General features: G+C 37.2%; 2 long non-coding RNA genes across 2 annotated transcripts; one reads left to right on the top strand and one right to left on the bottom strand.

The window, feature by feature from the left end:
• Positions 1–482: 482 nt before the first annotated feature.
• LOC139076770 (uncharacterized) lies at positions 483–27678 on the bottom strand. The gene is made up of 4 exons (XR_011528699.1): positions 27396–27678; positions 26306–26368; positions 18844–18972; positions 483–1276 (listed from the first exon to the last, which is right to left on the bottom strand). It is a non-coding gene; the product is annotated as an uncharacterized lncRNA (long non-coding RNA).
• On the top strand, positions 24938–26240 carry LOC139076769 (uncharacterized). Its single transcript, XR_011528698.1, has 2 exons — positions 24938–25237; positions 26079–26240. It is a non-coding gene; the product is annotated as an uncharacterized lncRNA (long non-coding RNA).
• Positions 27679–27952: the final 274 nt, after the last annotated feature.

Genomic DNA, 27952 nt, shown 5'->3' with positions numbered 1-27952 from the left:
TGGGCTCAGACATGGCACCGCTCATCCAACCACGCTGAGGCAGCGTCCCACATGCCACAACTAGAACAACCCACGACGAAGAATATACAACTATGTACCAGGGGGCTTTGGGGAGAAAAAGGAAAAAAATAAAATCTTTAAAAGAAAATATGGAGAAATAAACCCAGCTAAATATCTGGCACGCTTAACTGTAATTTTTTAAAATGTCTTTGCTCTTGTCTTTTGGATGAAGATCTAAATGTCAACAAACAAATGTTACTGTCAGGAAATGAATAATTAAGCAACTTTTCAGCCAATGTCAAATGTCATCTGTATCCATAGCCCTGTGTAATTAGACACAATTCTTGTAAGGAAGATTTTCTTTTCTCAAACAACTCTTGCCCTTAAAATAATATTGCATTCACATCTCTCCTTTCTTGTTTTTGTTTTGATTTGGTTTTAAGCTCTTCATCCAATATTTCTAATAGAAAGAGTAGCCAGTGTGCATGTATGCATGATTTTATTTTATTTTACTTTAATTTACCTTGTTTTATTTTACTTTATTTTAGTTTTAACTTTTGCGAGGCCAGCTATTTTTCCTAAGTCACACAAAAGAATAATGGGGAAATGAAAATAGAAGCAGGATTTCTTGAGTCAGAATTTGATGCTTTTCTAACCAGTTTGCAGTGAATTCTGAATCCTCTCCCTTCCTCCACCTGAAGTTCCTAACTGATTGCTCTTGGGGCGATCAAATTTGTTGTGTCCAATGTTTAAATAGGCACCCAATGGCAAAGAAGCCACACAGGCACATGCACACAATGCAGAAAAGAAACATCCCCGTGGAGGCCCACTAGTCAACTGGAGTTCGGGCAATGAAGGGAATCCATCCCAGAGCAGAGTTTCTCTTGAACGTATTCATCTTGCAGCCCACAGAGAGAATAGGAAGGAAGCTGCTTCTAAGAACAGCCAAAGGGCAAAGCCAGGGAAAGAGGCTCAAAGTGTTCCCAGGATAGCAGGTCGCACAAAGCTCCTCACCGGCCCTCTCTGCTTGTGGTGCAACAAGAGCAGCAGGATTATCTTAGTTCAAAGAACACCCTCTCCATCCTCAGGGATTCAGGCCCCGCCGTGGGCAGGTCGAAGAACACTGAGGAGGCCCTTCAAGCTGGCTGCCTTCGGTGCAGAAATGCAAACAGAAAGGCTAACAGGTCCAGGCGCAGAGCACAGAAGATCACTGCAGACACCAGCCCGAAAGCTGACATTGGTTTCTAAAGTTCTCTTGATCTTGGGGTCAAAACTCCTGGGGTGGAAGTAAAAAAACTTCTGTCAAACCGTTGCCTTTGTCTACATAAGTGGATCCCAACCTTTTCAAGCATGAGAATTCCTTTTTAAAATAAAAAAGTTGTGAATCTCCCTGTGATACTAGTTTTATTTGACTATTGATTAATTGAGAGCATATATAGTGACCAAATAACTACATGAATCCAGTAATATTTTAAGTATGCGTTTATGAAATTAATCACAAGAACATTTACAGACACCTGACAAACTGTAAATTGCTAATGTGACATATTTAATCATACTTCATAAAATCTTCAAATTTGTTTTATTTTAATTGAAAGGAATTTTAAAAATCACTTGTGGTGGGATTAATTTTGAGCTTTTCATCGTTATCTTTGTTTTCCTGCATCGTTAATCCCCACAGCCCCTGATTCCACAGAATACTGGTAGTCATGTTGAGAGGTTGTGTTGGAAGGAGTTAATCTAGAATTGAGACACAGCTGTCAAATTTTTGGATTTGGGGTTTTATTGTTTTCATGTTTACTACGGAAATAGTCAAATCTTTACAAAAACAAAGCATATAAAAATGATCCTCCTGTAGACATCACTCAGCTTCAACAATTAGATACATCTGCCAATCTATGTCATGTTTTATCTGACACTTTTTTGTCTTGTTATTTTAAAGCAAATCCCAGATATGTATTTCTTCTGGAAATATTTTCACATAGTGATTTTATTGTTGCTGTTTTGTTTATTGTTGTTGATATAAATACAATGCCATTATCATACCTATGAAATTAGTAACAATTTCTAACTATTTTTTAATACTCAATCCATGTCCAAATTTTCCTGATTGCCTCAAAAATGTTTTTTCAAGTTGCTTTGTTTAATTCAGGATCCAAACAAGGCTCACATATTGCATTTAGATGACTCTTAAGTCTCTTTTAATCTCTGGCAAACTTTCTTTCCCTTTTAAGTCATATATGTGTACGAAAAAACTGGGTCATTTATCTGAGAGTGTTCAGCGCATTCCGGACGTGGCTGATTGCTTCTTTGCGGTATCTTTAACTTGTTCCTCTTTCTCCAGTAACTTCTCCAAACTGATAGTTAGCTAGATTTAGAGGCTTGAATCAATTGAGTTTTAATTTTCTTTGCAAGCACAGGTGTACTTCTATTTACATCACACCAGGAAACATGTATATGTAGTGAATCCTTTTTTAGCATGCTAAGATTGAGTCTTAGATATCAAAAAGTAATAAGACAAGAGGGACTGAAGAAAAGATGCATCAAAAAGGATGTATTTTCTGGAACTGGGGCGAAGGAAGGGGAGTTAACATAGGAAGGTAGAGCTCGATGGACTGAGACAGGGCTGGTTGGATCTTGCCCCCTCCTCAGATTGAAGTTATGAGGGAAACAGCATGAAAGCCTCCATCAATTTGAGATTCTGATGGTAAAGGAGGCTTACACTGAGCTTTCGACATTGAATTCTGAGAAGGCATATCAGCTCAGAGACAACTTCCATCACAAGACAAGTAGCCTTCCATGACCCAGCAGCAACTTGGGAAATCAGCCTGAAGTTCACCCAGTTTGAGTGAAGTTTGCAAAGAGGATCAGAACACAGAAAGGAGTATGTGGAGGGGTCTGCTGAAGATGCTGGTCTGGACAAAGTATTTGGAAGACAGAGAGACAGAGATATCAGCAAATGCTCACATGAAGAATGGTAGCAGCTCTAAACCACAGCTCTGTAATTCTACTTCTCAGCAGAGAGTCAGTGCACACCAGCACCTGCTGAGAAGCGTCGTAAATGCCCAAACACAAGATGATCCCAACAATGAGGCAATTTTCCTGTTTTCCCAATGAGGTCATATTTTAAAATGCATTTTGGTCAACTTGAACACGTAAATTTAAGCTTAGATAGAAGAAATCACCAAATATCCACTTAGACAAATATTTAATTCATCAATTACACATGCAGCTAAAATCATGCATAGTGATTTTCCATTCTCGTACTTCATGAAACAGTTTATTCACCTTCTCAACATGCATCTCGACTTGAGTGATGACCTCTGGTGGCACATCACCATTTTGTTAGGAATCTAATATTGTGTTCCAGGCCACATCACCCTCACTTCCAACTAAGTCATTTGAAATACCACATTTTAAATCTTGTGCAGCCCTGTTGTCCCTGGAGATAAAAATCTTATCCCAAGTCGTGAGTATCCTTCTGTAAAACTTTAGAATAGTTGCTTCTTTACTATCCTACAATTGCATAAATTTGGTCTCTTCAATATAATCATTTACGTTTTTGTTTTTCAAGGATATTTTTTAAAAGCTTACTTATACTGACCACTAACTATTATAAGGTAATACTCCCAAGAAACTAAGATAGATCAGTATTAAATTAATTTGCCTATTTCTTTATGAACCCTGTCAGGTGATCTCCATAAGCATCGAAAATTGTTAATGTCATACTTAGTTGTCTCCACACCCCCTACTTAGTACTATGCTACTAAAATTAGAAAAGAGAGAGAAAAAGAGAAAGAGAGAAACAGGAGAGGGAGGGAGAGAGAGAGAGAGAGAGGCTATACTATAAGAGAATTTGTAAGTGATGCAAAGTAAGACAACTTTCCCTTTTCTGAAGTCTAAATCTGGAGGAAAAAAAATCTGCCTTGTATTTGGGAACCTGTAACTGTTGCCTTATCCCCATACACATGTGAAAAAATAAACCCAAGAAAGTATAAAAGAGAAAATAATATCTTTGTGTAATTTTTAAGTCTGAAATTACTGAGGAGGAATCACTGAATTTGACTGATTTTTCTTGAAAGTAACTAAATTAAATATTTTGCTATTAGGCAGAATGGGGACTTTAGATAAAAATTAAGATACTATAGGAAAATAAAATAAATTCCATGTTTTACAAATGAGTATGTGACTGCAAAATCTGTAACTATATATAGTGGAGTGATTATAACAGAGGAATTAATTAAATTTGATTCAGTGCAATGAGGAGATATTGAGTTACTCTTAAGTTCCAGATACTGGGCTAGTCACTGAGCATATAAAGATGGCAAAATAGATCCAGTCATTGCAAAACTCCATAATTAAGGTTTTTAATATTCTAGACATAGCCTCTCCTTCCTAATGTCATCTTAACACCAAACTCTAATTCTAGATTCATGCATTTGGCTGCTTTCCCGTATATTTTCAGAGGTCTCAGCACCCACCACCATTTAGTCTCATGCCACTCTTTTTCATTGTAACCACTGCTGATTAGGTAGAGACACTCATTAATTAAATTAAGACTTCAATTAAATATCTAAAACTAATAGCAACAAATGTTGGAGAGGTTGTGGAGAAAAAGGAACCCTCATACACTGCTGGTGGGAATGCAAACTGGTGCAGCCACTATGGAAAACAGTATGGAGATTCCTCAAAAAATTAAAAATAGAACTACCATATGATCCAGCCATCCCACTACTGGGTATTTATCCAAAGAGCTTGAAGTCAGCAATCCCAAAAATCCTATGCACCCCAATCTTTATTGCAGCACTGTTTTACAATAGCCAAGACGTGGAAGCAACCTAAGTGTCCAGCAACAGACAAATGGATAAAGAAGATGTGGTACATATATACAATGGAATACTACTCAGCTGCAAAACAGAACAAAATCATTCCATTTGCAATAACATGGATGGACCTTGAGAGAATTATGTTAAGTGAAATAAGCCAGCGAGAGAAGGACAATCTGTGTATGACTCCACTCATATGAGGAATTTAAAATTATGGACTAAGAACAGTTTAGTGGATACCAGGGGAAAGGTGGGGTGGGGGGTGGGCTCAAAGGGTGAAGTGGTGCACCTACAACATGACTGACAAACATTAATGTACAACTGAAATTTCACAAGATTGTAACCTATCAATAACTCAATAAAAAAAATTGACTTCAATTAACACAGTAAGTTAAATCATTAGCTCATTGATCCCAGTTTATTGGAAATATTACTGCTCCTCAGGTAATGAAAATGGAGTACATACGAAGATGTTTTTGAACAAGTTTAGTGATGTGTTAGCTAAGCCTCAGTTTCCTAATCTTTAATTCAAGTTAATAATATTACTTAGCTTAAAGAATTGTTGGGAGGATTGAATGAGAAAATGCCTGCAAAGCAATTAGCACAATGTTTACCATTATAATTGTTCACAGGGCTGTGTTGTCGTTCTTGTAGATGCTGTTGTTGTCTAGAGTAGGGGATCATTGTTAGTGTTGTTATTGCTGTTGCTGAGGTTATGCTTGTTGTGTGGCCTACAGACATTTTCACCAATCTGGGATCATGGAGGCACTGCTCACACATCAAGGACCTACTCTCTTTCCTCACTGGCATTTGGATCAGTTCATCAAACCACTTAATTTTAGTCTGACAAATCAACTCTTCTTGTTGCACCAAACCCATCATTGCTTAGACTAAGGGGTATGTTTTTTTTGTTTTTTTTTTTGGATTTTTTTGTTTTTAACGATTTTACTTTTTTCCTTTTTCTCCTCAAAGCCCCCCGTTACATAGTTGTATATTCTTCGTTGTGGCATGTGAGACGCTGCCTCAGCGTGGTCTGATGAGCAGTGCCATGTCCGCGCCCAGGATTCGAACCAACGAAACACTGGGCCGCCTGCAGCGGAGCACGTGAACTTAACCACTCGGCCACGGGGCCAGCCCTGAAGGGGTATGTTTTGACGTTTAATTGGTGAAAGCATTTCATCTGTGGCCAAGGGAAGTAGAAATAGCAGTGTGTTTACTCTGGGGATGTGAATTCAATGTCTTGATTCTTAAGCATACGTAGAATTGGTAATTACTTGGAAAGATTATGCAAAACATATCTAATCTCAGCTGCTTATTATTTAAAAATAATTCTATTTTTTAAAAGAGAACATCAATCAACTTAAAAAACAAAGATACATAAAGAAGAGTTAGTAGTAGAGAACTGTAAGAAATTTGAGTCAAGTTCAACAAACTTATATTGAGTACCTGGCAAGAGCCAGCCACTGTTGTGAACACCAATAGTACAAATATAAAGAAGGAAGCTGACCCCGAGTAACTCTGACGAACTGTTAGCTCAACATATTCCACTAACACTATTTTCGATGGGTGATTGGTTTCCCTATATACAACTATGTAACGGGGGGCTTTGAGGAGAAAAAGGAAAAAAGTAAAATCGTTAATCAGATCACACCCACCACCACCACCCTTCCCCCAAGCCCACAGGTATAAAAGCATTCTTCCTTCAGAAATGCTTCTAGAACTCTGATTACTCCCTGTTTTTCATGGCCCAACCCTTCTGTTTTAGCCATTCCTAATTTAATAGTTCAATAGAAATTCATTAATAAAGAAATTGAATTTTGAATAACTAATTGCTGCATGAGGTCATCAGTAGAAGTTCTATAGAGATATTACTGTCCTAGAAGGTAAAGTCACATGGTTACTTAAATATTACAAAGATAATTAGCAAAATTATGATAGGTTTATAAAGACTTTAACTTGGAATTAAAACGGCAAGAAAAGAGGTGAAGGAACAGAAAACAGATGAAAGAAAAGAGTACTCTGAAATAGATACTCTTGTTTGAAAGGAAAAAAAAGAAAAGAAGCAAAGTACCATTTCCTGAGAAATTGTCCCCACCGCTGCTAACTCTTCACTTGTCATTTAATCCCCACAGCAATGGGATAGACTAGATATAGTCTACTTCCAGAGAAAATGAAGCGGAAGCCCATGAAATGTGTCTTAACCAAAGTCACATAAGTAATAAATGGCAAAATCAGAATTTTGGCCCAGGCCTATTGGATTTTAAGCCACATTCTATTCACATTATAGACTAATCATAAAAATTCACTTATTTGACTTTGTAGTATATTTTATTATGGTGAACTATTTTAAAATCACTGATTTATTTCGTGTTTTGACAGTATTTAGTGTGACCACGTATGATAGTCATTTGCAATTACCTGGTATAGGAAGGGTCCAACCCAGGATCTCATCAGAGAAGACTTTAGATTAATAAGAAATTATCCTTCTACCCTCAGGTACTGTGAATACTAAAAGGCACATTGTGTATCATTTTGCACCTCCAAGAACATATCATAAATATGCAAAAGGAAGAGCAAAGCCCAAGGAAGAGGTGAGCCAGTCAGTCAAATGAAAATATAAAAGCCTCTACCACGTACAAAACACTAAGCCAGACTCAGGTTCTCAGTGTCAGAATCTTCCACCCAGAAAAATAAAGACTGATAGGGCTATTAGCTAAGACCAGAAATTCTGAATTGCAGTAGAGGAAGAAGAAAACCTTGAAGTTTAAGACAGTAAGTTGTTGCAAATAAAGTAAATATTATGTCAGAAATGAAGTACATTTCTATAATAATATCTGTGTAAGACTTAGTAGAACCTAAACACATTAAAAAAATTTTAAATGTTTAGAAAAGTTGATGAGTGATAGACACATACAAAAGTATTAAAAGGGATTATCTATCCTAGACCCTGAGGTCAATATTGTAAAGAACGGATATTCATTTTTCTAATGTACCCTCTGCTTCCCATTAGAGATAGAACCTAGCGTTTATTTAAAATGGCATCATCCTGATGTGCTACTCATGTTTTCATTCGTTTATTCAACAGTCATTTACTGGGCATCTACCTTGTGCCATGCATTCACAAATGCAACAGGTGCACACTGAGCATCTGTTTTATGACCATGCATCAAGCTAACTTGGGCACAGACAGTTCTGGAGCTTACATCCTACTGGGGGATGTAGACATCTATCTACTAATTACACTGTTAATTATTTACTTACAGCAAATGTGTAAAATGTGCTACAAAGGAGAATTGGGCTGTGAGAGAGAAAACAGCTGTCTGGCCTGATAGGGTCCAGGAAGTCAGGACTTCCTGAGGAAGTGAAGCTGAAATCTGAATTAACTAGCCAGTGAACAGTGAATTTGAGAGGACAAAAGAGCATTCCAAATGGGAATGACAATATTGAAGTTGCCGCATGAAGACCAGTGTCACTAGAACACACACAGAGAGGGGCAAAGGAAGGGGGGCTGAAAAGAGCCATATCCACATCCTTATTGGCCACAAGGGGAAGTTTAGAATTTAGGCTGTGAGCAGTAGGAAGCTATTGTACTAGTCCAAGAGATATAGAGATGTACAAGTGTCTATTTTCTCTTGTGTTCCTCAGTAATGAAGGTGGGAGGAAGCCATTAAAAAGAAAGAATAATATGGATGGAGTGTTTACAATGAGTGCAGCACTCAACATGTTTGATTTATCTAGTCCTCACAATAAAATAATTATAATTCCCTTTATGCATATTAGAAAACTGAGACTCAGTAACTTGATGAAGATCATACTTTCTATACAGTGAGTAAGATGTAATTTAACTGTTCTGTTTGACTCTAAGCCTAGTGCTTTTTCCTATTGCTACTTTTTCTTGTACCTATCCTTTCTTACTAACAATTTCTACTCTCCATCTCCTATCACTCTCTCCTCTTACCAAATCATCTTCTTCATCCCACTTTCACACCAGCCACATTCCTCATGGAAAAAAAAGGGGAGTTGGTCTACTTTGTTCATTGCTGTATCTCTGGCACAGAGATAAGTTCCTGATACAAGTCGTTTGTTCAATAAATATTTGTTGGATGAATTACAACAGTCTGTCCTCCACCATCTGTCTTTCTCCCCCCTTCCCTCAGTGTTATTTGACACTTCTCTGCTAATGATTTACAAGTACACATTGTCAGCCACAGCTTCTAACTGGAGTTCCAGATTGGTACTCCTGGACATCTTTTAATGTCTCGCCAGCACTTTGAGCTCAACATATTCCTCTTCTTGCTTCAACACCTTTATCTAATCTTTCTGCTTTCATTAAGCTGAATCATCTTTTTCCCAGGAACTGACTCTAAACACCTGAGTTATCTTCATAGTCATCTTGTTCCTTACTCCTCACATCTAAATAACTCAGAAGTCAAATGGGACTTCCCCACATCTAGCATATCGAGGTGAACATAACCTGAATTCTTTTCTATCAATTCACATAGTCAAATATCTCCGAATTCTTCATTTTGATTACAAAACATACTTCTTCAGGCATTCTCAACTCTGTTATTCTCCAGACAACATTTTGATTTTATTCTACACTGCTTTATATTATCTTGAGCTCTTCAGTAATGAGAGTGGGAAGAAGTCATTTAAAAAAAGACTAATATGGATGGAGTATTTAAAATGAGTGAGGCATTCAACATATTATTTATCTAATCCCACTCACCCAAAAAATCTGTTCAAATCAGCAATCTTGTGAATACAGTAATTTTCCTGAGGGTTTGGGAGTGCCATGTTGGGGAGACCATATCCAGCACCAACCAGCTTCCATACCCTGTTGACATTCTCTCTTCTAACTTGGCCCCTTGTACAGCCCATATGCTGGGAGTGCCAACTTCCCCACATTCGGCTTCCACACCCTAGAGACACTCTTATTGCTTCTTCTTGATGAGTAGCCCTGCTAGACCAGTGTGCCTTTTCCTGGATTCCTAGAATCTCAATGAACGACTTTTTTTCCATTTTGTTACAACCACTTGGTTGACAAGTCCTTCTTATTCCATCTCCATAATATTTTCACCTTTTCCATTATCACTATTGTTTTCCTACTATTGGCCTTCAGAGATTCTCATTCTGATTACTTCCACACCTCATAACTTTGTCCCCAAATTGGAACCTCTATAATGTACATGCCACTCTGCTTCTAAAACACAGGTTTGCTCACACCATCTGAAAATCAAGACTCAGTAGCATGATATTTAAGCCTCCTCACAGATTGACACCAGCCTCTATTTCCACTCAGCCCACATTTCTACTGTATGTTGCTCTTCATGCTGCACTCAAAATGTCAGCCATCTCAAATCCATGGTCATTCTTCTTAAAACCAATATATTACTGTTTTTGCTCATCCTTTTTTCCTTCCAAAAATGTTTTCCTTTTTTCAATTCATCTAAGCACCAATATTATTTATAGTCTTTTGAAAATTCTATATCACTCCTTGATAAAACCTACCCTAAGCCTCGGTTCCCACTTATTTTTTATTATCAGCACCTTGTAACTAATTCCATTATAATACTCTTCACAGCTATCTTAAAGCCCACCATGCTTTAGAATTCACAATTTGCATTTTTCTCACTATATTGTAAGATCCATGAAGTCAGGAAAGGTATTTTATTGCTTTTTTATCCCCATAGTCCTTAACCCATACTAAGTTCAGTCATTTTCAATATTTTTTATTAAAACATACAGGAAATAATTTACCTCAATACTAATAGCTGCTATAGGAATAGTTTCAGCTCATTTACTTATCTTCAGGAGCAGAATTGTTCTCCATGAAATCAACTTCAAAGGCGAATTTGATGTGACTATTGTTTTCATCTCTTTCTACACATCTGAGGGGACCAGAGTCAATGAGGGGTAGGGAGCAGCTGTGGCACAAAGGCTTTGCAAAGTGGCTTCAGTTGAAATACCGTATAAGCTTCTCAGTGGTTGGAAAAACCAACCTGAAAGGCTTTTTTGTGGCTTGGCCTATAATCCCAAAATGTGAAGATAGCTGCTGGCACAATTACAACTCATTACACAAAAAACATAAATAGAAACACCCCAGGGACAGATGAGCACTTTGCCTTATTTTTCTGTGATGGACAACTGTACTTTTACTTAAGAAGAGCGTGTGCATTTTACCCAATTTGCTTGTGGTGCCCCAGAGACAAGCATACTGTGTGTATCATATGTTCGCTGCTCATTGAATCACATTTAAATTTTCAATTTCCTCTAAATCCTCATTTTACAGCCAAAACTTATAACCAACTGGATATATTTTTCTCAATTCTCTCTGACTCCTGTGGCTTTCTGATTTTACATTCAGTACGAGTTGAGCGGACGATGAGTGGATTTCAGAAGCTTTGACTTGAGCTTTTTAAATTTTCCTCACCGTGAATCTTGACGATCTTGTCTAGGCAGGAGTGGCTTGGGTGGATTAAACATGTTACAGTTATTTTCCATTTTACCTGTCTGTTAGAGTGTTTCCCTTTAAGCTGGAGTTTGTACATAGTTTGGATCACGTAATCATTGTCACTTTCTGAATGTCCTGGGCCCCCACATTTTTACATGTTGTGCTATCAAGTGGCAGGAACACCCATCACTTGCCAAAGGAGAGACTGCATTCATTGGGGTTGTTCCTAACTTTTCTTTCTCCCCACCTTTCCCATATTAAAATGGGAGATTAAATTATATTAATCTTATATGAATATGATCATTCAAAACATATGCATTTCTTTGCATTACCACATTTACTCTAATAAGTTATCTTGCTTTTACTCTGAGGAGAGTACTTGGGTGATGCAGGAGAGTGTGTGAGTATTTGGGTTCTGCTCTATCTTCAGCCATCTGTATTCACAGGTGTGATTCCCATTCTGATATATTAAGGGAAATCAACACTCTAGAGTAGCATATTAAAAAATGGCATAAATAAAGTTTATACTTTCTTCTGCAAGTTGCTTAATGCTTTAAAGCCAAAGACAGCTTTAAGATAGGCAATGTGTTTTGTGAGTGATGGAGGCAGGATAAGAAAAGAGGAAGAACATCTGCAAGCTACTAAAAATTGGTTTACATGCGATATATTCTTTCTTCCAACTTTTGCATTTGAAATATAAGTATGTTTGATATGGAGGTAAAAGAAGCATACAGCTGTCACTGCTTACATTCATTGGTAATATCTTTCACAGGGCTCAATATACATTATGGATGTGATTTTCCTTTGCCCCAATATCAAAAGAGTACTTTAACAGAACAAGACAGAGTATCTGAATGGCTTAGAGGATGAGGATGCTACTTTCACAATCGGCAGCCATCATAGTTACCTAAATGTAGGCTTTAGGAAGATTAGCCCAGAAAATGATATGCTGCAGGGACGGCAGGCAAACTCTCTCTCTCTCTCTCCCCCCGTGTGAGTGTTTGAATGTGTTTTACGTGCAATCACCAAAAGAAGGAAATCTATCTTGTCTCTTTAACATCTGAACACAGCCACTGCCCCCCGCCCCTACACAGACATCACCAGAAGGTCTATTTACCAATATGTGGATCATGACTACCTTCTTCAGTCTTAGCCTGTAATTTTCTTGAACATGCAGATTCTAGAATCCTGTGCTAAACACACTGTATTAGAATCTCTTGTACTCTGAAATTGAGATTCTCTGACTTAAAATTAATACCAATCTTTTCTGATCCCTGGAATTTACCAAAGAAGATATGTGTATATATACATATATATAAACATTTCCCCCAAAATATTAAAAGGACCCCACTTCCACAATCTATAGCCAGTTCCAGACTTTGAATGCCACATTTTCTTCCTTTCATTTGCTCTTGCTCCAAAAGTGTTTTATTCCCTATTTCTATCTCCAACAGCAACAATAAGAACAGTTGGTCTCTACCTTCAGCATAATAAATATCCTTTTCTGTACTAGAAGATTCTACATAAGTTCTGAGTTATCTGTTGTGAGGAAGAAGTGCATCTTGGGAAAAGTCTTGTGTGATACGAGCTCACGTGTCGAAATTCTCACTCGTGTCAGGCAGATAGGCACTTTGGAAGTGAAGGTTAGAGTTCACATCATTTATCTCCTGTTCACTTTATACATCTTTGAGCATCTCTTTAAAAATATCAGGTCCTCAAATCTTAAATATTTAAGTTGAAAGGAAAACTAAAAAAAATTATATAAAATAAAAGAAGTAAGATTTTAAATACTTATGTCGTATTGCTCAATGGAAAACATTTTTATAGGACCATACAGAAATATAAATGGATCCAATACACATATTTATATCTATTTTTGCTACACTGAAAATCCATATAATTACTCTGGAAGTCAAGACATGCTCATCTCACCACGTCTGGGGGTCTTTAGGAAAAATTTAATTAGCTGCCAGGAAAGATAAAAAATATAAAAAAAGACAAAAGATACCCAAGGATTTTACTGAGAGACTGTTTCAATTTACAAAGAGTGGAACAATGAGGGTACAGACCGCAGGGATTTTAGACGTGAGCTATTCAGGACCAACCAGCGTTCTACAAAAAGACTTTCCTTGGAGGAGAAGCATCGTGTCCAGCCCCAGGGGTGGGAGAGGGAAGATAATGAGTTGTGGGAAGCTTTGAAGATGGAAAGTACTATAGAGCGGCAGCCCTTTGAGCTTTGGTGAAGAAAGGGATAGTCTAAGCACAAAGTGCTTTCCCAGCCATCCTACCAGTAAGTCATAAATCCTATGAACGCCTCGAGCAAACCGAGAGGATAAGATCTGTTGAAAATCAAATTCTGAATCTACCGAGGAACACAAGCAATCTGTCTCCTCTCTAAGTTAAAAAATAAAAAATTGACATTTCTGGAGATGTTCAATAATGAGTCTATAGCCGAAGCAGCAGGAGTTTCCAGACAGCAGGACCAGAAAGGACCACAAGGGAAGTCTCTAGGGTGAGAGAAGATTTGGGGTGCTGGTTACGGTAATGACCAGGGTGAATAAATTTGTCAAAACCCTTTGACATGTACACTTAGATCTGTGAATTTTACTATATGTAATTAGACAGGACTTCTAAAAATCATTTTGAGAGTTCTTTGTAAAAATTTGATAGGCTGCTTTTAACATTTTTTGTGAAAAGACAAGGGATCAAATAGTGCTCAAACAATGCTGAGGAAGAACTGATTTGGAGAACTTACTCTACTGGATAGAAAGTCTCATAAAGGTATAGGAATTAAAATGGCATGGCTTGGTGCAAAGAAATACAAATGGAAATGGAACGGAACAGAGAGTTCAGAGGGAGGTCCACATATAACATGGGTATTTAATGTATGAAAAAGTGGCACTCCAGGAGAATAGAGAAAAGGCAAGCTTAAAGATAAACTAGTTTTAACTGAATATCCATGTTGAAAAGAATGAATCGTAAATCTCACTTCACGTTATAATCTAAAATACATTCCTGCTGGATAGCAGAATTAAGAAAGGTAAAATGATAAAACTTTCCAAAGATAATATAAAATAATATTATATTAGATATTGGATATTATATTAGATAATTACTATATTGAAAATTATATATAGTATATAAATATACAGTATATCGGAATATAATAAATTAACTAGATATTAATATATTAGGTAATCAATATTATAATGTAATATATTAGAAAATAAGACAATATGAAAATAATCAGCAAAAACATCCAAATTAAGAAGCATGGACAAATTGAAGAATAAATCCAAAGATAGCAAACAGAAGAAAATACCTGAGTCAAAATTAACGAAATTTTTTAAAAAACACACAATAGAGATAAATGAGTATAAAAGGTAATTCTTTTAAAAACAAAATAAAATAAACTTCTAGTAAGAATTATGAAAAAAAATAACTAGAGAGAAAGAGAGTTATCCCCAAAAGAATATCAGAGATGCAAGAAAGCTATAACTACAGACACAGCAGAGATTACAAAGACAAATGAGAATTTATTACATGCAACATTTTGCAACAAATACAAAGGCTTAGGGCAAATGAGCGAATTCCCAGAAAAATATGAATCACCAACTATGACACAAGAAGAAATAGGCCTAGAGAATTTTCTTGATAAATTCTACTAAACATTCAAGAATCTTATGAATTCTGTCTCATAATCAAGGAACAGATAATTCAAAAATTGGATAAGCTTCATTGTAAAAGTACTAAGAGATGAAGTAATCCTCAGATAATTCTGTGAGTCTAACTTATTCTTGGTAAGAAAATCGAACACAGATGTTAATGAGAAAAGAACATTATTGGCCAAACAAACTCCTGAATATAGACACAAAAATTCCAAACAAAACGTTAGCAAATAAAATGCAGAAATGCATTTCTATTTAAACAATTTTAAACACAATATGTTTAAGTGGGTTTAGCGGTGGTTTCCATAGCGTAGTGGTTATCACAATTGCCTCATAATATATCTAAGTGGGTTTATTCCATAAACATAAAATTGCTTCTAATATTAGAAAGTGCATTAGAGTAATTTTTCAAACTAGCATATGAAAAGACAAAAACTACATGATTATCTAAATAGATGCAAAAAGCAAACCAAGAACAGAAGGTAACTTCCTTAAATTGCCACAACAGATATTGCTAGGGCTTTGTGGCATCCTTGGTCCTCTTATCCAAGCACAGAACAAGATTACCTCTGTAGCCTCCCTCGCAGCTGGATGTAATCATGTGACAGAATTCTGGTCATCAGACTGCAAGAGGAAGAGATGTGCACTATTTCTGGGGTTGGACCATAAGACCCTCTTTCTCCATCTGTTTAACTAAATTGACTGGACTCTAAGGATTAAGTGACTAAATGACTCTGTGCAGCTAAGCACCCGCCACCACAACTAGCAAACGCAACTGGCTGTCACAGAGCAAGAAAGAAACTCCTATTTTTAAACCTATTAAATTTTGAAGTTGTTTGTTTTAATACCTAAAGTCATCCTCACTGATAGACTTGATCAAGGATATCTAGCAACAGTTCATACTGAGCATCCTACTACACGTAAATATTAGCGGTCTTGGTCAGCACAGTAAAACTAGTAAAAGAAACAAAGAGATTAGGAAGGAAGGAACAGTATTGTTTTTCATCACAGAATATATGATTCTCTACATAGTAAATCCAATCAACTTCATCAACAAATAGCAAGAATAAATAAAAATAGCTTAAGAAATTTGTCAGATATATAGAATCTGACATATGTAGAAATGTCTATTGCATTTGTATACACAAAGGATAAATTCCTCAAAATTGAGTTTAAAAAAAGATACCATATATTGTTGCAACAAAATATAAGGAACCTAAGAAAAATTTTTTTGAATGATATGTATGTTTCAAAAAAAATTATAAAACATAAATTAAAGATATTTAAAAATCTAAATAAATAGAAAAAAATACTATGTTCATAGCTGTGGAAACTCAACATGGCAAAAATGCCAATTTTTCCCAAATTATCTGCAGATTCAAAGAACTCCTCAATAGAATTTCAACCTGGTTTTAACAGAATTTGAAAAGCCAAGCTCTAAAATATATATGGAAGATAAAAGGATTTAAATATCTGATACGTTCCTGGAAAAGAATAACAGGCGTGGGGAATTGCCTTGAGCAATATCACTTCACTTTGAAACTATAGTAACTGATAAAGTGTGGCAGTGACTGACGTTCGGATAGACTGATAGATCAATGAGACTTAGAAGACTCCAGAAACAGAGAAACATGTATATGAAGATAGAGCCAAAATTGCAGATCACGAGGTGTGGTGTAGAAACAACTGATTGCTCATATTAGACATATGTTAATGGATCCTTTATATCACACATCTCCACACACACAAACATAAATTTCAAAGGTAGTAAAGACTTAAAAGTGAAAGGAAAAACATGAAACCTAAAAACTTTTAGAAGGAAATCTAAAATAGTTCTGTAGCTTATGCTTAAAAAGCACAAATCGTAAAGGAAGAGTTCAACACCTTGAACTATATGAAACATGAAAAATCCTGTAAATCAAAAGATGCCCCAAAATACATAGATAAAAAAGTCACAGCTGAGAGAAAATATTTAGAACAGATATAACTGATAAAGGATGAGTGTCTAGGCTTTTTTAAAATCCTATGAATCAATAAGTACTCAACCTAAATCTAGACGTGAACAAAGATTTTTACAGAAAAGAAAACATGAATAAAGATTTAAATGCAAATGAAATGATCTTCATTATTAATCAGGGAAATGCTGATTTAAAGACAACAATTTAACACCTTTCTGATTTGACAAAAAAATAAAAAGCTTGCCAAAAGACAAAGAAAAGGAACTCTCCTCTGCTTCCAGAGAAAATGAACAATTTGTAACGAGTGATTTCAAAAACAAATTAATATTACCTAATAAAGCTGAACATACAGATACCTCACAACTCAACCAGGCATGCTCGATGCTCATAATAGCATTGCTTGTGATGAAACACACACATAACTGGAAACCACCTAATGTTCATTAAAGGCAGCTGGACAAATGCATTGTGATTGTTCATACGATGGAATATCCTACAGCCATGAGAATGAAGGACCTATAGCTATGCATGTCTATGTAGCCAATTCTCAACAACCTTATGTTAAGCAAAAAGTGCGAGGGACCTAAGAACACACATAGTAATGTTCCATTTATTTACGTTTCAAAAAGGCAGAACTAAAAAAATATATAGTTTTGAATACACATGTGACAAAGCTGTCATGAAAATGAAGGAAATTATTAAACGAAAAGTAAAGCTAGTAGTTACCTCTGGGCAGAATGGGGGGATTTGATTGGGGAGAAGTATATTGGATGTCTCAAAGATACTAGCCATGTTCTAAAGTGGATAATAGGATTCATATTATTAATATTCTTTAAATTATGCCTATTTTCAATATATGCTTTTTGCATGATGTATTTTATTATTATAAATATTAACGCAAATAAAAGCTCAAACAAAAACCATTACTCCATTGATAGCACCAGAGTTTTTCTCTTTATATAAATGGAAGCTCCAATTTTATTTATAAGCAGTAGTTAATTACACGTATTTAATCTAAAAAGAATTAAAAGGATTTTCTGGACTGGATTTTATTGGATTTTACTTTAACTTCTGTTTGATGTATAACTGGAAATGGCAAACAATAGTTACAAAAGTATGCTTTAGGCTCCTACTGACATTCAATAAAGTAGACTTCTTGAATTCTACCAAACAAGCATCTTTAAACCTCTGCTTTTGACGGGTACTATATAGAACATGACTGAATTTCCACTTCTTGTTCATGTAGGCTGTAATCATTGTACACCCAAGTTTTTCCAGCCTGCTTAAAATATTCTCACGAACTCTCACCTTTTAGACATCCATTACATAAGGCCATCTCTGACTGTGGCCCGGGGGGGAAGAATTACCCACAATTTTTGGCATTTGTGTGATTCTTTTCAGGTTGGGACAAATCTAAAACGTTAGGGTAACCACTCCAGCACTGGTTGCCAGAGGGAAAAAAAGTCCCACAGCTTACTGATTTACTAAATTTCTCTTGCGTGCAAACCCTCTGCCTCAGCCCCTGCTCTTTGTGTTCTCCAGAAACACTGTTACATCCTGTGCACGATTCCACTGTATCTTTGTGCTTACTCTTTCCTTTCTTGAAATTCTCTCCCTTGGCGCTTAATTTATCCTTTTAAATTTGCTTAGCATCACCCTCTCCAGAAAGCCTTCCTCAGTACCCCTAAGTCCTCAAAGTGGGGTTCCTGCACCAGCAGCAGGAGTATTACCTGAGTATTTTGTTAGAAATGCAAACTCATGGGTTCAACCCCAGACCTACTGAATCAGACCTGTGGCCCCAGGCCCAGTAGTGTTTTAGTCAGCCCTCTGAGTGATTCTGGTGCACACCAACATTTGAGAACCATTGAGTTAGACAAAACGGCTCTTCCTTGTGTTTCTATACCAGCTTCCACTCACTGGTGTCACGGCACACTCACCACATTATGTTGAAACTCCAAGTCCGCTTGTCTCTCCATAGGAGATTCAGAGGTACAGACTTATGTCTTATTCATGTTGATATCCACAGCATCTGGTTCATGGTAGACACTCAAGAAAAGTTTATTAAACTGTAAGAACCAAAAAGGTTAAAAGATGGTAGTCAGAGGCACAAAGAAGATACATCAATCTTTCAGGGCCCTGGGACTCACACCCATCTTTCCACCAGAACTCTTTCCCAGAGCTCTCTCCGAGAAGTGATGAGTCATCTTAAGGAAACTTTCTTATTTGGAAAGAAATACTAAGTCCACGTGTTTGTGAATGTTGGTTCCAAAGCCAGGTATGCCTATTTGTTCAGCCGTAAATGCAGCAAGAGAGGGATAATTCTGGACTCTAAGGGAATCCATCCCAGTCAAGGCCCCTGATGGTGTTGAGATTGTGGCAGTGAGCCTTATCCCATCTTTTTCTTCTGTCAGTTCTGAGGCTATGAGCATCTAGATCACAAATCTACAGCAAGGAAACCTCTGCACTGAGAGCTGGAAGAGGGAACAGTGAGGCATTATATAATTACATAGATCTGGAGGTTGTATTAGAATCATGGTAGCTAATGTTGAAACTAGCTGGATAGCCTGAAATTAGAAGGATGGAGATGTATAAATTATGACAAGACAATGAGTCAAAATTTGGACAGACCAGTATAAATCAGAAACATTCTAGAACCCAAGGGAGCCTCAAAGTTCAGCACTAGGTATGAAGATCCTAGTTTCTGGCCCATCCATAAGTTTTTCATAAATTTTTTTTGGGAGCGAGAAATCTGGCCACGTTTAAGAGTTTCACAGGCAGGAAGGGAGCACGGATGAGAAAATGCACCTGATGAAAGTTGGGGTGGGATGCACAAAGAATCTGGGGTGAGAGGGAGGAGAGAATTGTTGAAGAAAAAGATAGCTAAAGACTGATTTATAGCAATACCTCTGAACATTAACCCTATACCAGAAGGCATATCTGGTGTGTGTTGCAATATTGAAATATTATCTCTTCAGCAAACGTGCTGAGATTGACAAACCCTGACATCAGGTAGTGACTGGTATCTATTGAAACATAAGCTCGTTAAAGACAAGGATTTTTTTTCATGTCTAATTAGAATGTGTGTTATCTTCATTTTTTTATTCAACAAATATTTAATGAACACCCACTGTGTACTAGGTACTGTGGTAGGCACCGAGGTCCAAAGAACCAGGTCAGATGTAGCCATAGCCCTTGAAGACATCAAGGAGGAATAGACAGGGAGATGGATACCAGCCTTACATTCCTCATCTTCACATGCATCTGTTTCTCATCTCAAAGGAGTGACCTCACAGACTAGGCCTCCTACTCTCCTGCCTAGACCAGTGTTTTTCAAATGTTATCAGATTGCAATTTTTCTGGAAATAATGGTGCTTTAGACAAAACACAACATATTGTTATTTTTTACTCAAATTAAATAAAGGTATAATTTTACCCTAATTCCAATAGCACCTCATATTAGCATTTAGTATTTTTTCATCATTTATTCATTCAACCAAAATTTGTTAAGATCTTATTATGTACCAGGCCCTGTGCAAAATACTGGTGACATGATGACAACAAGACAGACACCGTGCTTGCTCTGAGTCTCACGGAGCTCCATCCATTGTAGACATATGGCAGGTCATGAAAAAACTGGAAGTACAGAGGAAAGAGGATTAAAGGCTGTACATATGAAAATAAGGAGCGAGTCAGACAAACTTCAGCAAAGAGGTAATGGATGAGTTGATTCACAAAGAAGGAGTTACTGGTAACTGCAGACACTGGGGGCAGGGGTACCTGGGAAATTACTCTTGAGCTGAGAAAAAAGCAGCTCCTCAGAGAGAACAGCATCTCCGGACAAGGTGAGTGGTTATGGCCAGAAGATACCTGGCTTGCTAGACAGTGACTGTACGTGAGACCAAAAGCACAGGCAAATGAAAACGCCCTCGTAGTCCATGTCAGGAGTTTGACATTTATCCCATGAGCAAGCAGGAGCCATTGAGACGTCTAACAGAGAAGTGACTCGTTGAGTTTGGATTCTGGACTCATCACTTAAGCATTGGAGCTCTTGTATGAAGGCAGGCATTAGCCAGAGACTGGAAGGTGATTTAGGAAAAAGGAGGAGGTTATTGGAGCTTTCCTGCACTTCCTAGTGCCAGGACAATGCTAACCATACCTTTCCCTGGCCTCAGGTAAGAATAGTCATTCAGCACACAGCAAGCGCTGATTGACTCCCCGACAACAGCCTGATGGACTGAGGCTGGACCACAGACCAGCAGAGTGATAAACAGAGCAGACCGGTTAGGTAAAGCGTTGCTTCGTAGAGTGGAAAGGAAAGTTGTGTCTCTCTGCGCATCACTTATGTCTTTCCTCGTCTGATACAGGATCTCTTCATCTTCCTGTCTATCACTTACCCACGATTTTTTTCACTTTTATTAAGATATAATTGACATAGAGCTCTGTATATGTTTAAGATGTACTGTAAACAACTTCACATACATATATTGTAAAATGATTGCCACAATAAGTTTAGTTAATATCCTTCTCATATAGTTACAGAAAGAAAAAAAGAAAGAAATTTTTTTCCTTGTCTTGAGAACTTTGAGGATTTACTCTCTTAGCAACTTTCAAACATGCCATACAACGGTGTTAACTGTAGTCATCATGTTGTACCTTACATCCCCAGTACTTATTTATCTGATAACTGGAAGTTTGTACCTTTTAACCACCTTCATCCCATTCCCCTACCCCCAACCCTCTACCTCTGGTAACCGTGAAGTTAACCCCTTTTTCTAAGAATTTGTTTTTGTTTTGTTTTTAGATTCCACATGTAAGTGAGGTCATATGGTATTTATCTTTCTCTGTCTGACTTATTTCTTGTAGCATAATGCCCTCAAAATCCAGCCAGGTTGTTGCAAATAGCAGGACTTCCTTCTTTTTTATGGCTGAATGGTATTCCACTATATATATCTACTTACCCACATTTGATACATGTTGGCGACACAGCTTATGTAGCTTGTGTCTATGATCCCACCTGACTGACAAGCACAGGTCCCAGCAGCTCCCCTGTTTTCAATGCTTGTGGCTACCCAATCCATCTTCCAATTCATAGCAGGAAAGTGCAAAGTTCTGACAAAGCTCACACACTATCAAACTTTCAAAACACCCTTATACCTCCCAAAAGATATAATAATAAAAAAAGTATTTGCACAAGGTTCCTGTACTCAACAAAAAATTGCACTTCTCCTGCAGGTTCTCATCTAGGGAAATTTTTCTGATATCTCCTTTTATAAGAAAAAGATACATCTCTGACAAGAAGGGAAAGAGAGAAAAAAGAGACAGGAGTAATAAAGAGAGGAGAAAAAAGACATTCTCTCTTTGGAGACAGAGAAATGAACATTTGCTGACTCATCTCTTATTTTTGTAATGAATACAATATGATGAATATTTGAAATAATGAATTAAGTTTCCTGAGTTCCAAATCTAAATTTCAAGTTTTAAGGAGAAGGTGATATGATATCCTTAAATTATTGAGTGTAAAATTAGGGAAGGAACAAAGGGCTTTCAAAAGATTATAAAGTAGTACGAAAACTAATGAATAATTAAAAGTGAACAAACAAATGAACAAACAGGAAAAGTAAAGAAATGAGAGAGCTCCAGCCCTGAACCTTTGAATTTTCATAAACTAAACCCAGTTCCCCAAACAGAAGCCAGCACGATGGGACTGACTACCCAGAGAAACTGGGCCCTTTCTCTTGAAGGTCACTTCACCAAGCCCCATGCTGCTCTGTTGTCATTCCTTGCCAATATATTTTTTAAATTTATGTCTGCATTTTAAGTTCTTTTAACTTTATTGCCATACATAAACATGTTCAGAAGGAAGGTCCTTTCCCGTAGGTCCTACATTTCTCTAAGGATAAAGGAATTCTTATAATTGGACCTTAATTATCAGGTAACATAGGAATCCAATAGGCCCAGGATGTCACTTGGGCTAGGGGCTATCTAGGTCATCAAAGAAAAAGCTATAAACATTACTGTAATATTCTTACTGCACATCTTAATACTGCCAAGAGCGCTGGCTTCTTTTCCTGTAAATTGGTGTCTGAATCATGCAAATATTATTTAGGACTGCAAAAGGGGTGGTCAGAGCTTCTTGGAACCTGTGCAGCAGCCCTGAAGCAGCTGCTGGCTCTCTAGCCCAGATTAGGCTTAAGTATATTTGGAATTACATTTATCTCTTTGAATTTGTTTTTCACAAGAAATAAATTTACAAAAATCTTTATTTCATCTTAGTCCTCTTCTTTTCAGTAGACTAAGAAAACACGATGTTTCCAATCTTCACATTTATCACCATATATCCATACTCAGGGTCCTGAATGACCAATTACCAGCACTGCTTAGAAAAAAAGAAAGCAAAGTTTTGTGGAAATTATTCTCTAGGTGTATTTTTACAGAAAGACTAAAAACAATTTTATTAGAAGTTTAGAATAACTTAGTGATATGCAAAGTTGTTTCCCAATGAATGGTGCTATAACTAAGTCAGAAATTAGTAGTCATTTACAGCAATTTACCAGAAGGAATAAATAATCATTGGAATAAAAAAGATTCTATGGTCTTATATGTACAATGGCACTTAAGTGTCTCAAATCTATAGATTAGTAAGAACTAAGCAAATGAAACATTTCCATTCACAGGCAAAGATATGGGATTGAAAATAATTTATTGGTTCTGGTCTAGTCAAGCAAGACTAGATAATATATGGTTGCAATAATATATTATCTAGCACTGTAATTTTTCAAGATGAATTATATAATTATTACAAAGCTTATTATTTCTAATATATCGTAAAATTCCCAAGGCACAATCTGTTCTAACACTACATTAATGGTGAATACAAAAATTCAGAGAATGTGAAATAATTGATTTAGAACCCCCACATATCCCTTTCAAACTTCTAAAATATAAGTCTATCTGCGTGCTACCTTTTCTGAAATACAGAGGCTTATTAATTGTTTATCCTCTGAAGATAGAACTGGATCAAATAAAATCCACTTCAAAGACAAAACTTGTTTTATTGAGGATTGTTTTAGAGGATGTTTTCCATTCCACTTGCCATGGTTTTGCCAAATGTCCGAAAGCTTCTACTTCTTCTCCTTAAGGCCCAGGCTGAGATGAGTTTTTTTAAACCATAAAGTAGTGCTAGTGGAAGGAATACTGAATATGAGGTCAGATAATCTAAACCTCTAAGTCTTTGTATGGCTTTTTAAAAGTTTAAAATGGCCTCAACTCCTGATTGGTAGTACTTGTCTCGCAGAATTGTTATAAGGCATAAAAACAAGAATAGGTGAGAAAGAGCTCAGTAATGTGCAATATTTCACACATGTGCCTTCACATTAGTACCATCAGGATCAACAACAGATACTGAAAAGTCTACCATAATACACATATAGTTCATTGGAGTGAGAAGGGATAGGGCAGAAGAAGATGATACTTTCCATAAACTACTGAAAACTGCAGGTCAATGAACTATCTGAGAAACAGACATAGAATAATAACAATGTTCTGCAACCTTGTCCTTGTCGGTAGCACAGCCAGTCAAAAATAACTTATTTGCCAGATTTTAAATCTTTGCAGAAATCAAAGACTGTTCATTTAGCTCTGGGGTCCAGAGAGCCCCAAAGACAAAAATCTAAAGTTTGTATGTAATGGAATAAATGTATGTAGCTAATTTCAGTGGTCCAATGTGATTTATGGTTGGGGATTGGGGTAGATAGAGAGGAGAGAAGAAGCTATAAAACCCAGAATCTCTGTCTATACAGATATACTTAATTTGTTATTTGCTGAATTTTTGCTTCCATGAGCACTGTTTAGACCAAATGCCTTAAAAATGATAGAGAAACTAAAGACAGGAAATGTGGTAAACATTTTTTGTTTGTATTTGTTCTTGCCTCCCATTGTTGACTTCTGAAAAATACCCTTCCCCCACTTTTAGCCCATGAACACAGATGAGACTGAGTCAGCCCTCAACTCCTGGTGGGGAGCATATGATTTATGCTTAAGCCAATTGGAGTATTTTTCCAATCCATGGTCATCAGTTCAGAGATGCACTTGTTTCCCAATAGAACCAATAATATGCAATGAAACTTGAGCTGAACCTTCCAGGGAAGAGTAACTTAACCTGCTGGTATTTAGTCTAGGGTTGCTGAAACATTCTTGCTTTCAAAGGGAGAAATTGCACGCAAATGAGAAGACAGCTGAGTCAGCAAGATGGATGCCAGGAAGGGGAAAAGAGAGAAAGTGAATTCTGCTATGGTCTGTCCTGAGACCCGCCCTTACAGCTGGAATTTTAGGGTAAGCTCCCCTTTTGCTTAAGCCTGTTTTCATTGAGTTTTCTTTGGCTTGCAGTGGAAAGAGGTTTAAATGATAGGGAGATGGAAAATTAGATCATGAAAACCAGGAAGTTATGAATAATCAAAATTCACAGATTTAGTAGAGATCAAAAATTAGTCGAATGCGATCAAAAGTCACTCACATATACTCAGGCAAAGTCACAGTCAGAAATTAAACTAATCATGACAAGTTAAAGAAAAAATAGTATATCAGGAATCTGAATATGCAGATGCCCAGAAGCCAAACAAGCAAGCAGATAAGCACCAGATTTAGTTACTAATGAGTAAGGCTAAGCCAGAATAGCAATTAAATAAGTATTTATTTAATAATTTTTGTTAAGAGTAAAACAAGGGATCAATAATTTATTGATTTGAATGAACCAAAGGGGTGTGAAAGAGCTAATAATGTAAAAATAGTAGAAGTGCAGCATAAAAAACAATAATAAAGGCTGCCGTTGATTGTTCACTATGGTTTAAACACATTATCTCACTTTATCTTCACTAGATCTCTGTGAGATAAATGCTCTTACCTACCTTTCAGATAGATAAAGCCATGCCATGAGAGTGTGGGCTTTGGAGTCAACGGTTGGTTTGCAGAAATTATTTTCACATTATTCCCACGTCTTCATTCCCTCCATCCATGCCTTAGACATGGGGCTTTGCGGTGCCTCTACTGTGGTGGAGAATACATTCCTGTGCCATTGACGGCAATTTGTTTTGGCGGTGGAATGTGGGTAGAAGTGAATGTGGGCCAATTCTGGAGTGAGGATATACAAGCCATCACATCTCTCTCTCTTTTGCAGTCCTGAGATCCACCATGGGGAGAACATGTCCCAGGCAGTAAGGACAGAGACTTGAAGTCGGTCGGAAGCCTAGAGTCCAACCTGGCCCAACCAAGTCCTGCCTACATCAACCAAACCACATGCATATTGTGAGAATAAAAATAAATGTTTATTTGTAAGCCACTAAGAGTTTGAGATTATTTTTATGACAGGATAGAAAAAAAGGACACTGATTCTGAAACACATACCTGTTCACACCAGAAAGTGTCTTGACGTGGTAACTGCTGATCCAAAAGCAAAGCTGGATTTGACTGAGAGGTGAGATAAAGACAGTCTTTGCATCTGGTTGAGAGGAGCCCTGGTCTTTTTTTTTTTTTTTAAAGATTGGCACCTGAGCTAACAACTGTTGCCAATCTTCATTTTATTTTCCTGCTTTTTTCTCCCCAAATCCTCCCAGTACATAGTTGTATATATATATATTTTTAGTTGTGGGTCCTTCTAGTTGTGGCATGTGGGACGCCACCTCAACATGGCTTAATGAGTGGTGCCATGTCCATGCCAAGGATGCGAACCCTCGGCCACCAAAGCAGAGTGTGCGAACTTAACCACTCGGCCACAGGTGGTTCCACTGCTCTATTCCAACTGCTCTCCACAAACATAACATGGCCAGCCCCAGGAGCCTTGGTCTTGATTCATGGATCCTGTCCCTGCTGCCAATAAGTTGTAAATTCTTTACTACCAGGCATGTATTACAAGTGATTCAGGTTCCTGTTGGAAGGCATTACAACAGAAGCCCAGGCCTTATTGTCCAGGCAGGTTCAGTGTGAAATCCAAACTCTGCCACTTGCTAGTTGAGCTAATCTTGCCATGCTTTTTTTATGTTTTTGCATCCATAGAATATGACAAATATCATCTAACTCACTAGGTTACTATGAGGGTCTATTGATGTAAGTTTTATCAAAATCTAGAACAATGCCTAGCCTGGAGCTAGCATTTACTTAGCAAGCCACGGTTATGCCTGGGGTAGTTGTGTCTATCAATATCACTTGTTAAAATCACTCCCAAACAATCCTAGTGCCCTATGTTGACAAGGATATCCTCCAGTGCAATAAAGTATATTTGAGCTAAAAAATAGATTTGGCAGTTCTAAATCAATTCACAGCTTTGCCTACTGGGTAAAAACTATGTTTCTGTCTTTCCTTTTTTTTTTTTTTTCCGAGGAAGATTAGCCCTGAGCTCACTACTGCCAGTCCTCCTCTTTTTGCTGAGGAAGCCTGGCCCTGGCCCTGAACTAACATCCATGCCCATCTTCCTCTACTTTATATATGGGACACTTACCACAGGATGGTGTGCCAAGTGATGCCATGTCTGAACCCGGGATCCGAACCGGCGAACCCCGGGCCGCTGAAAAGCAGAATGGGCGCACTTAACCACTGCACCACCAGGCCGGGCCCTCTGCCTTTTCTTCTGCCACTCCTTTCTTTAGATGTTTTCACCACTCCTAACTACCAAGCCCCATTCCAATTGATCTCCACAAACATAACATGGTCACAAGGGTTAAGACGAGATGAAGGTTTTTCATTTCAGCCAACAGAACTTCAACTGTGGAGATATATGAACTGAAGATTGTGCATGTGTGTTTCCTTTGGAAAGAAAAACGCGAAATAGAAGAAGCAGTTACTCATCTGGCAATGACAGTAAACATCCTCATTCTAGAAAGTTTCTCCTTGAAGATGTCGACTTCAAAAGGATCTTAAAGATTTACGCTTTTTTGTGTTTTATTGATTCCCTGATTTTACTTCAACAGTGAAAAGCCAACAAGGTCAGAGGCTGCATCATGTTTGATTTTAATCAATGGCTTAGTAAAATGAGATGTGCATCACAGATGTAAAGTA

This window comes from Equus przewalskii, chromosome 17 (genome assembly GCF_037783145.1).
Source record: "Equus przewalskii isolate Varuska chromosome 17, EquPr2, whole genome shotgun sequence".
Classification (NCBI taxonomy): domain Eukaryota; kingdom Metazoa; phylum Chordata; class Mammalia; order Perissodactyla; family Equidae; genus Equus; species Equus przewalskii.
The sequence above is the reverse complement of the archived record's forward strand: the minus strand, read 5'-3'. Positions and strand labels throughout refer to the sequence as shown.